This window comes from Pongo abelii, chromosome 2, assembly GCF_028885655.2.
Source record: "Pongo abelii isolate AG06213 chromosome 2, NHGRI_mPonAbe1-v2.0_pri, whole genome shotgun sequence".
Classification (NCBI taxonomy): Eukaryota; Metazoa; Chordata; class Mammalia; order Primates; family Hominidae; genus Pongo; species Pongo abelii.
In genome coordinates this window covers 209,343,548-209,355,656 of record NC_085928.1, presented here as the reverse complement: position 1 = coordinate 209,355,656, position 12,109 = coordinate 209,343,548, and the positions used below count along the sequence as shown (strand labels likewise).

General features: G+C 39.5%; 2 pseudogenes; one reads left to right on the top strand and one right to left on the bottom strand.

Annotated features, from left to right (window-relative positions):
• The first annotated feature begins 1,954 nt into the window (after positions 1-1,954).
• Positions 1,955-2,684, top strand: PONPYGV1R-PS1825 (vomeronasal 1 receptor ponPygV1R-ps1825 pseudogene; annotated as a pseudogene).
• Positions 2,175-12,109, bottom strand: part of LOC129058764 (angiogenic factor with G patch and FHA domains 1-like) — a 54,683-nt pseudogene continuing 44,748 nt past the window's right edge.

Here is a 12,109-nt window from a genome sequence, read left to right as displayed (position 1 = left end):
AGTCTGCAGAGGTTACTGCTGTCTTTCTGTTTGTCTGTGCCCTGCCCCCAGAGGTGGAGCCTACAGAGGCAGGCAGGCCTCCTTGAGCTGTGGTGGGCTCCACCCAGTTCAAGCTTCCAGGCTGCTTTGTTTACCTAAGCGAGCCTGGGCAATGGCGGGCGCCCCTCCCCCAGCCTCGCTGCTGACTTGCTGTTTGATCTCAGACTGCTGTGCTAGCAATCAGCGAGACTCCGTGGGCGTAGGACCCTCTGAGCCAGGTGCGGGCTATACTCTCCTGGGGCACCGTTTCCTAAGCCCGTCGGAAAAGCACAGTATTCGGGTGGGAGTGGCCCGATTTTCCAGGTGCCGTCTGTCACCCCTGGAAAGGGAACTCCCTGACCCCTTGCGCTTCCCGAGTGAGGCAATGCCTCGCCCCTGCTTCGGCTGGTGCACGGTGCACTCACCCACTGACCTGCGCCCACTGTCTGGCACTCCCTCCTGAGATGAACACGGTACCTCAGATGGAAATGCAGAAATCACCCGTCTTCCGCGTCGCTCGCGCTGGGAGCTGTAGACCGGAGCTGTTCCTATTCAGCCATCTTGGCTCCTCCTGTTTTTTTTTTTAATAAGACACTTGGGACCTGTTATTTATTTCTTCTTGCCTGTTTCTCCCTTTTGAAACAGCAATGTCTGTCTTTTGCCTTTCCCACTGTTGCATTTCAAAAACACACAACATGTTAGATTTCATAGAATCACAGCTAAAGAAAAAATTGCATTAAAGTGAATTATACCTTGAATTTCACCCATATGAGGTTTGGACAAGACTTTGAACTTAGATTTTAAAGTTGATTCTGGAGTGAGCTAAGAATTATAGAAGCTAGCAGATGGAATGATTGTATTTTGTGTGGAAGAAAAAATAAATTGGGGACACGAGGCATGGTTTTCACGTTTTTGTTTCCCTTACAAATTTATGTTGAAACTTAATCCTCACAGCAACAGTATTGGGAGGTGTGGCCTTTCGGCATGTGTTTAGGTCAGGAGTGTTCTATCCTCATAAACAGATTACTGCTCTTATTAAAAAGTTTGGTGGGGCGGGCGCGGTGGCTCACGCCTGTAATCCCAGCACTTTGGCAGGCCGAAGCGGGTGGGTCACGAGGTCAGGAGATCGAGACCATCTTGGCTAACAGGGTGAAACCCCGTCTCTACTAAAAATACAAAAAAATTAGCTGGGCGTGGTAGGGGCGCCCGTAGTCCCAGCTACTCGGGAGGCTGAGGCAGGAGAATGGCATGAAACCGGGAGGCGGAGCTTGCAGTGAGCCGAGATCGCGCCACTGCACTCCAGCCTGGACGACAAAGCAAAACTCCATCTCAAAAAAAGAAAAAAAGAAAAAAGTTTGATTAGGAAAGTTTGGTCAATTACACATTATAACTTCTCTCCACCTCATAATAATTAGTAGAGTAAAAAAAACTGACCAATGGATTATCTGCTTATCTCCATTCACCTTTTTGAAAAACATTAACCTAACACTGTACCAAATGTGCAGACACAAATGTTCGTAAGCCATTGTCCATGATCTTGTGGAATTTAAGAGAAGATATACAAATAAATTAAAAACTTCCAGGACATATGGCACTTATAATTGTTCAGGAAATGTGAGATAATAAATGCACAAAAAGAGGGGCCTTCAGTGGCATCATTGCAGATTTGATGCTTATGGGAAGTGAAGGAAAGAGCAGGCTGAGGGATGGTGCCCATGGGGTTGCTAGGGATGACTCAGGAATTTTTGATTGATGTAACCATGATGGTTGACACTGAGGAGAGTGGTGGTCCTGGTTGACATAATCAAAGAGATTTCCTAAGAAGAGATTTTGTTCTGTTTTTCCAGATATGCATTTACTTTTCTGATAAAGAGCACATCTTCAAGCAATAGTGCCATAAAAGTGCTTTTTAATCCATAGCATTGGAATCTCTGTCATGTTCCTTCCTGTCTTCTGGATTTTTGCATGCTTTTTAGGTTGCAGGCCCAGGTCCTGTGACCAGAGCATCAGAAACTTGGCCTTCATCTGCATAGTGATGCTCCTACCATGGCAGACTTGTCCTCTACATAGATTGGGAAGATGTTCTCTAGAGTGGTCTCAAATAGAAGCCTGCTGTCTACCTTAACATGATAATGAGCAGCTTCTTCACATGCACCACCTGCTCTATGAGCATACTACAAGCCATTGCCATTAATCCCAGAACCTACTGGTTGGCCAATTTCGAACTCACCCATTTTAATTGTACACTATGTTTTGTCTTCCTGTCATGGATTCTCACCTTCTGTATTAGTAGTGACTGGCTCTACCCCACTAAAGTTAAATCAAATGTAACCTGAGCAAGAATTATTTTTCTTGTTTATTACTGTTTTTCTTCCTCCAGGGGCTACATGAACATAAGCTTGTTTTTCACGATAGCAGCATTTAGAAATGTCTCTTCTGGAGGAGCATTGATATTCTCAAATGCACACATGGTAATTCTCTCCTTCAGGCTCAAAAGGCAGTCTCAGCATCTCTATAGCAGTAGCCACTCTCTAAGAGTCTCTCCAGAGAAACAAGCTACCCAGACCATCCAGCTGCTGGTGAGTTATTTTGTGGTGGTGTACTGGGTAGATACTTTTGTTGTTCCAGAAGCTGTGGTCAGTGGCTATGCAGGAGTCAGTCTTTAAGTGCTGATCTTTGCTGAGAAAATAATAGTATTGTTCAAACAAGATATAGGATTTGCACTCAATATTTAAGAATTTAGTGACAGAAATCTCTTAAATACACATTATATTGATATAAAATAAGTTACTCATCTATTAACAAATTTACTCTTTTATTTATTATAACCATTGGGATAACATTTTCTTTCATGCTTCCATAAATGTGCTTCATATGGATATATCACACATTGGGTATAATTTGACACACTGTTAATATAGTTTAGATTTATTTAGATGTTTGCACATTTATTTTATCTCAATGTTTGTTTTCAGGAAGAGTATTTTTCTTCATAAACTAAATTTTCAGAAAATTTCAAATGCATTTTACTGAGGTAAATATACTCAATTTACATTTTTTTGTGTATTAAGTTACATTTTGTCCTCAATCCTGAAAATAATTTTTGAAATGTATGTAATTTGAAATTTACATGTTTTTTCCCTCAGACCTTTGAATACCATAATCTATTGGATTCTTGATTTCATTCACATATTGAGAAATAGGTTTGTTTTCATTGCTTTTTAATTAATTTGAATTTTATCTTAGATGGCTTTCATGATTTTCTCTGTTTTGGTATTATGCTTTTTACTATTGTTTTTCTTTGGATAAGCATGCCTTTAAGCTATTATAATTAATTATTTTAATAATTACATATTTTTCCCCATCTGACATTCACTCCATTTTATTTATTTAAACTTATACTTAACACCACCACTTATTCTAGTTTTTTATGTATTTTAATTTTTCATATTGTTTATTTGTTTTATCCCTATTGTGACTTCTAAATATTCACTTCATCCTACTCTTCTAATTCATAATTTCTTTTTTCATCTAGGTAATTTTTCTATTTATTCTGTCCTTTACATTTTAAGTATTTTTTATATAGAATATTTTCACCTAATTATTTTGATAATATGCTTTATTTTGATCTTGCTTTTAAACTTTTCCTCTAATATATTTAAACACTATAGCTACTTATATTATTTCTATACTACGTATACAATTTTGGGATTTATTAAGATCTAATGGTACAGCTGTGTTTGATTATTATTTTGTTTCTGAATAACTTTGATCTTGATGACTTTTACTTAGCATATTTTAAAAAGAATAGGAGATTTTATTTGATTATAAATGACTGACCTCAATTGATGGGACCATTGAAGATTCTGGGTCGAGGTATTTCATTCCAGTGAAAAGTTATCTGTAATGTTAATAATGCTCCCTTTACAGACACCTGAAAACGATTAAGTCAATGTATTTACCTAAATTGTCCTGATTAAAACACATAGTGTACTTATGAACCAGAAACTAACATGAGGATTGGTGTTAATTCCCAAATCAACCAAAGAGGAGAAATACTACCTCCACTAACTACTCTAACCTATTTTTTCTAAACTTTTGAAAATGTAAGGATTCTAGCTTTAGATAGCATAGTCAGATCCGAATACTCCTGCATCTATGCTGCTGTGACAATTTATTCACCAATCAGACATGTTAGATTCTAACAACCTGTGCTTCCATTATTAGCAATTCCCACAAGTAGCTTCAACTTCTAGTCTAGTTTCACTCTACAGCTGTGCTTCTTTAGTTCTTTCCTGAAAAATTATTTGTGGATATACATGCCTTTCAAGATTCTCAGCATACATGATTTTTAGAGGTTGAAATGCTCACATGGAGATTTTCATTCCCAGTCCAGGCACCTAGATTCAGGGGCACCTTCCTGAGGGGCTTTTGGTGGAGGCCTTCCTCAGAAACTTTTTTTCAGATCCCTGTTTCTGGAGAAGGAATGAAACTTTGATAATAATTTTTATACGTTCTTACTCAATACGCAATACTTTTTTACTCTTGCTCATGCATTCTCCTCCACCCTCGCCCTCTCCTGCCCGCGTTTCCACAAAATTACAGGCCTGTTTTTTATGAGGGGGCTACCTCAGCAGTGAGAATGTGCCCCATGTTTGTGCTGATCCATCTGACCCTTTCCTGGTGTTTTTCCATGAGGAAAAAATGGAACGATGAGGAGTCAGTGCTTCGTCTGATTTTGCCTGTTGCTTAACGCAATCACAGAGAGGAAGACAAAAAGGCTTAACTGTTACTTTGATGTGAGGCTCTTGCTTTAATTTAAAACTCTGATACCAAGCACTTTAGCTGCTCCCAGCTCAGCTCAGCTTTTGAAATTTCATGGAAGAAATTCTGTTTTTATTGGTCTAAATTCTGTGTTATTTACATAGGACAAATGGTAATAAAATTGCATCATATATTTAAAAATTGAATGTCTTCTGTTTTGCCATTTTACTGAAGAAAAAATTTGTGTAGCCTATTGGAATTATTAACAGTGAAGCTCCAAGTACTAATAATTCAGAAAAATTAGTGAATCAAAATCCAACTATTTCTCAATAGCTTTTCCTTTTTTATAAACTTTCTATTTTATTATCTGTAATTTTAAAACTTCTGTAGAAAAGAGTTTAAAATTTTCAAAGTTAATATAAAATTATCTTATTTCTTTTTGAGTAACCATTTATTGTAAATAGTTAATATTAATTAATTATAATCATCAACTATTATCTAAGCTGCATGGATAATATTTGCTGCTGCCTAAAATATAATAAATATTTACATAATCTCAGTTACTAAATATTTGCTGCTGCCTAAAATATAATAAATATTTACATAATCTCAGTTACTAAATATTTGCTGCTGCCTAAAATATAATAAATATTTACATAATCTGTTACTAAAAATATATAATTTTGCATAATAATATACACACATATAAATAATCAACATACATAGGTCTTTTTTTTCTATTTCTTACTTACATTTTCTGTTTGATATTTATATCAGAACAAAGTGTTTATGTCCTACTATCATAAATGGAAATTTGCCTATTTTGCATTTTGTTATATTAAATAATCAGACACATGCTTAGCTTCTCCTAGGTTAAATTTTTTACATAATTATTATTAACATAAATAATCCAGGAATTGTTTAAAGTTTTTAAAAAACTTTACCAGTGCCCTCACTGTTCATAATATAGATCTATTTGCCAAAGTGTTAGTGCTCTTTGCGTTATATAAAACAATATTTTAGTGATATCAACTAACTACATCCCTGTAGGCATGACTTACTTTTTCATTAGTATATATTTTTGGTTGTACTCTGCTATTTTTCTAAAAGTGCTTGCAAATCAGCTCTTGGCCACAGGGCTTTGTCTTTAACAAAATAAGAATGTCTCAGAGACCCACAGAAATAACTGTGACAAATACTCTTATAAACAGGCTTCTGGGAGTTTGGTTCTTTCTGCCACATAGTGCACAAGTTCTGGAGAGATTATAAGGGTGAAGAATAATAAAAGACTTTATTTTTGAAACATCTTGTGTGGTTGCCCAGGTTGGAGGGCAGTAGCATGATCATAGCTCACTGCAGCCTAGAACTCCTGAGCTCAAATGATCCTCTGCCTCAATATCCCACGTATCTGGGACTATAGTTGGGAACCATCACACCTGGCTAAATTTTTTTAATGCTTAAAGTTTTTTTGTATCAACGGGGTCTCACTATGTTGACAAGGCTGGTATCAAATTCCTGGCCTCAAGCAATTCTGTCTCCTCAGGCTATCAATATGCCAGGAATACAGGTATGAGCCACCGTGCCTGGCCAGGACCTTTTTAATGTTTCTGTCTCCCAAGTTCTTCTCAAAAAAGTCAACATGCACCAAGTATCAGCTGAGATTTGAACTTCAACCCTGTGCTGAGCTCAGTTGCAAAACTCTCCAATCCCAACAAGGGACAAAGGGAGAAAGAAATGGTGAGAGGGGGCAGCTGGATTCTGGCCATGCTAATTGGGCACCTATTGTGTGCTGGGAAGTCCCACAGAGCTCATTCCAAGCTCCAGCTCTAGCCACAGCAGGACTCCCATGGTGTAGAAGGCCTAGCCCAGAAGAGGGAGTCTTAGCACGTGGAGCACCCTTCCATGGAGTAGTGACACTCAGTCAATTATTTCCATCAATGCTGGTTTCTTTCTGCACAAGGGAATACTTTTGGGCTGTAAGGAGCATCACATTAAATGTTCTGAAAACTAGTAGAAGGTATGAGATGTTTCACTGAACCATTGTGAGCAAGAAAATCCATTCAATCTTCTTTGATTTGGTTAAAACAAACCTTTACTAAAAGGCAGCATAGAGTAATGCTTGCCTGTAATACTTTTAAAACATCTTAGAAAACCACTCCTTTCTCAGTTTAGGAGGAAAGGCTATAGGCTTGTATGGGATAATCAGAAAAAAGCATATTTATGTAATACTTTGAGTTTCCATTCCTCCTAACCACCATTGCTACATAATTATTCCAAAATATAGCTCTTATTTACCCACCCTGCTGTTCAAAAGTACCTCACTGATTCTGTTACCCCCAACTAACCCACCCAATAGTCCCTAGATGACCACAGAGGCCTATTATTCTCTGCTTTTTACTGTCACTCTCCACAGTACAAACTCATTCCTCTTCCTGCATAAGCCTCCTGGGTTTCTGCCCTTTTTTTCTGCACCATCTGCTGACACTCTTTTGTCTTCACCCATCCCAAACTTATCCATACTTCCAGTGCATTACCAGGGGTAATTATCCACCCAGCTTAATTTTTAACCTTAGCTTCCTGCCCCCACCCGCTCTCCACTCTGAACAAGTTTTTACTAGGTAGTTGTTAAGTTCTGGGGTTCAGAGAATCTGACTAGTGTGAGTTTCCCAAAATAAAGGTAATGCCTTAATAATTTTCACTTTAATTGCTCTTTGCACAGTGTTTTCATGTAATTTAACACAATAAATGCTCCCTGGGTAAATGCATAAATCTTTGCAATGTCCTACTTGACTCCCTTAGAGTTTGGCTCTTTTCCCATACAAGCATCCAGAGTCCTGTCTAACCAGAGTGAACATGCTTGTGGTTGTCACCTAACAGGGCTGAGAATTCCCCTAGGTTTCATCTAGACTAGTTTTCAAAATGAGGAAACGGGATGCATACAAGTCCTTTATTCTCACTTTTTGGCCCTGGGACTTATTAACTAGGTGAAATTGCACAGAAAAATACATTCGTTTAGCTAAAAAATCAAAAAATATATAGGTAACTGAGGGAAGAAATTGAAAATGCAATAAAAATAGAAAATGTTGAGGAATTCAATGTTACTGGCACATAGAAATGGTACTGATTTTTGTACATTGATTTTGTGTCCTAAAACTTTACTTGTTTATCCATTTCAGGAGGCCTTTCAAGTTTTCTCCAAAAGGAGTTTTGGAGAGGCTTTAAGATCTTCTATTTAGAGACTCATATTGCAAGTGGAGAGAGAGAATTCAACTTTTTTTTCCTATTGTCTGATTGCTCTGGCTAGGACTTTTAAATCTAATTAAATTGTGTTTGTGAGATTTTTATATATTTTGATATGTCTAATTAATTTTATATCTGTATAATGTTCCCTTATAAAGGAACATGTAGCTGTTTTATTTTTTATTTTATTATTGATGCAACTTTGATTTTTTTTCAGTTTGGAAAAGTACCAGATAATGCTGCTTCGAGCACTTTTCTGCATTGCACAAGATGCTGGCATTTCTATTGGGTGTATATACCTAACAGTGGAGTTGCTGGGTTTTAGAGTGTGCTTACATACATCGTGTATGCAAGGAGATACTACTCAAGAGGTTATAACAGGTTACATATGGAATGGTATAAGAAAGTTCCAGTTGCTTGACATCATCACTAGTACTTAATTTTGTCAGTTTTCAAAAATGTTGACTATTGTATGGTGGTATTAAATTGTATTTGTAATATGCATTTTTCTGATGCATAAGGATGTATATATGTTTATCTACTTTTTGGCCCTTTGGTTCTGTATATGGAACTCCTAGTCACATGTTTGCCAATTTTGTTCAATGCATTGCATCTTTGTCTATTAATTGATGGGATTTAGTTAAATAATCTAAATATAAGGCTTTTGCCACATAAATACATGGCAAATGTTGATTTCCACTGTGTTCTCACCTTTCTACTCTCCTGAAGGTTTTTTTTTTTTTTTTATGAAGAGAAGGTTTTAATCCTAATAAGGTCCAATTTGTCATATTTTTGTCTTGAAGGTTAATGCACTTTGTGTCCTAAGAAATCCTGGCCTGTGCCAAGGTCACGAACATATTTATCTATGTTATTTACTAGAAATATTGTTTTCAACTTCACCTTAAAATTTAAAATCTGCCTGTCATTGAAATCCGTTAAAAATGTAAGATAGGAGTATTTCTTTCTCACATAAATAACCAGTTGACCCAAGGCTATTTGCCGAGATGACTGTCTTCTCTCCACTGCTCTTCTGTGCCTCTTTTGTAATATACAAAATGTCCAAATGTGTGGGTCTGGGTTGGACTCGAGTTTTTCCAGTTTTCTTTGTGCTTATTTTTGCATTGCTACCATACATAGCTTTGATTACTATAGCTTTAATCTAAGTCTGAATATCTGGCATTTTAAGCTCACAAACTTTGTTATTCTTCAGGATAGTTTTTACAGTTCTTGGCTTTTTTATGTGTGTTTACATTTTTAAATTGATTAGACAGTTTTCACAAGATTTCTGCCAAAATATTGTGTTTGAAAATAGAAATCTGTAAATCAATTTGGGGAGAAGTTACATAGAAACAAAGCAAAACAATACAACAATAACCTCCAAATCCAATTTAAAGAGAGCACCACAATAAGAAAAGAAGTTCGAAAATTGTAATAAATATTTGCAATTCATGAAATTACAAAGGGGCTCACATTTCTGCTATATAAAGAGTTTTTGTTTTGTTTTGTTTTGTTTTTTGTTTTTTTGATACAGTCTTGCTCTGTCACCCAGGCTGGAGTGCAGTGGCGCGATCTCGGCTCACTGCAACCTCCGCCTCCCGAGTTTCAGCAATTCTTCTGCCTGAGCCTCCTGAGTAGCTGGGACTACAGGCATGTGCCACCATACCCGTCTGATTTTTTTGTATTTTTAATAGAGACAGGGTTTTACCGTGTTGGCAAGGCTGGTCTTGAACTCCTGACCTCAAATGATCCACCTGCCTCAGCCTCTCAAACTGTTGAAGTTAAAGGCGTGAGCCACCATGCCCAGCCTGTAAAGACCTCTTAAAAATTAGGGAAAAAAAACACAGAAAAAGAGAAAAAAGAAATATCCAGTCAGTTAAAATTTGTAAAAAGGCAAAAGACATTATCCTACTGATCCAGTGTCCTGTGCCCCTCTCTGTAATGGGGGTGGACATGGGCTTCACAGGACATGAAATTCATCAAACATGAAATTCATCAAACAGTTGGTGGCTGGACCTGGGCAAATCTTGTGGGACCAGCCTCAAGAGCAGAGCCCGTGGTACATTGTTTTATCCCATAGCCCTGGAAAGAAAACTTGGCTGCGCCGTGCTCTATGTTCACCTGCATTGGCCTGAGCACCCATGGGCACCTAAGTCTGCCCAAACTCACCCCATCCCAATATTCTATCTGGTACTGAGCATGACACCATGTTTTCGCTGAACATGTGCTTACACAGTTTTGTGTCCAACTCCTCATTTTACAACAGGGAGACTGAGGCCCCAAAAAAGCCAAAGACTGGTCCAGATCCCAGAAATTGGGCAGAGCATAGAGTATTAGGGAGGGAGCCAGCTTCCTAGGCCTTGCATGCACCCCATCCATCAGATTTGCTTTGGAAATGAGCGCTCCTAAGTCCTGGAAAACTCTGTGCTCTACTTTCTACCTGGGCTTTCTACTATTCCACATTCTCACATAGGTGAGCATGCATGCACACACACGCACACACACACCACACACACATGCACACACACACACACGCACGCTTCTAAGGTGGAGATCATGGAGGTGAGGTTAGGGAAGAGGAAACCAGAGAAGTGACAAAAGGGGAAGAAATATTAGAGGCAGCTTTGCCATGAGGCAGAGGCATCCACTCCCCCAGCTACATGACAAGGAGCTGACAGCATGGGCTGAAGGATCCTCCAGGTTCCCTCGGTTTTGCCGGGCCTTGGGACCTCCCCAACTGTTTCAAAAGGACAGGACTGGGGTTGTGACTGCCACCTCTGTGGGCACCTGGAACTAAAATGAGCTCTGCCCTCCCCCCACCACCCCGCGTGATATAAAGAGAGGCTACGGGAAAGAAAGTCTCCGTTTTCTCCCTCATAAATAGGGGTACTCGAAGGGAATAATATCAAGGATTCCAGATACTCTTAAGCGTCTGCTGCCCTTGGTTCTTCAGTGGTAACTCACTGCGCTTTCAGACTCTGGGAAGAGGCTTTTCAATTTCGAGAGGTCCTTCAGAGAAGAGAGAGGCCTAGAGACTTGGGCAGATGAGGACCTGGAATGAAGCAGAATGTGACAATGCACTGGGCTATGGAGTGTGGGGCCAAGAAAAAAAATACTAGTTTTTTTGGGGGGGTCCTTCAGGTCTTCATTTGGAAGTGGAAGAAAATAATGTGTCTGAATGCTGTGAAAATATTTCATGAATGCACAGCACACCCCAAGAGGCTGAGGAAAATAGGAATCACGGGAGGCTTCTGAGGTCGCTTGTATGGCCCTTGGAGTCTTCAGATACTGCTCATTTTCCCCAGGGGTCCGTGAAGAGCCACTGCCTTGAGAATCCCCCAATACAGGTACCTGTTCTGTGATGCTTCTGCCTGGGGATGCAGTGCTCGTGATGGCCGCTGGGTGGCGGCAGACCCCCGTGTTTCTTGTGCCCACCGGGCTTGACTGGAGCAGCTGGAGCCAGGGGGAGAGTCACGCTGAGGTCCTGCACCTCCTGTTATCATTCACGATCTCCACATTCGGTGGCCAAAAGCAGGAAGAAGGGCTTTGTGATGTTCCATGTTATTTTACTCAGGGACTCTTCCCCTAGCACTCACCCTGTGTCCACTACCTTGGTAGGCTCACAACGTGGTACCGAAAATGATTATGTCATCCCTGCCTCCCCGCGGGGAGCCCACCGTCTGAGGACTGCTGGACAAAAACACTAAAGCAAGTACATGTGAAAGAAAAGAGCATTTTATAATGGAAATAAAGTAGCATGTTGGGAGGCAGGGCTGTGGAGACATTGCATGGAGGGGACATGAATGCCTCGCTAAGGTGACATTATGTTGTGACCAGAATGAGAACAGAGAGCCAGTCCTGCGCAGGAGTGGAAAGTGTGTCAGGGAGAAGCCACTCTTGTGAAGAGACTCACAGGCACAGGTGAGTTCAGCAGATGAGGTTAGAAAGGGACCAGTGTGGCTGCAGGCAGCCTGAGAAAGAAAGGAACAGGGAAGGGAGGATCCTGGGGCCTGAAAGAGGAGGTTAGTCATTTGCTCCTCTCTGACAACATTGCCCTGAATTTTAGCACCTTTCGACAACAAATACTATC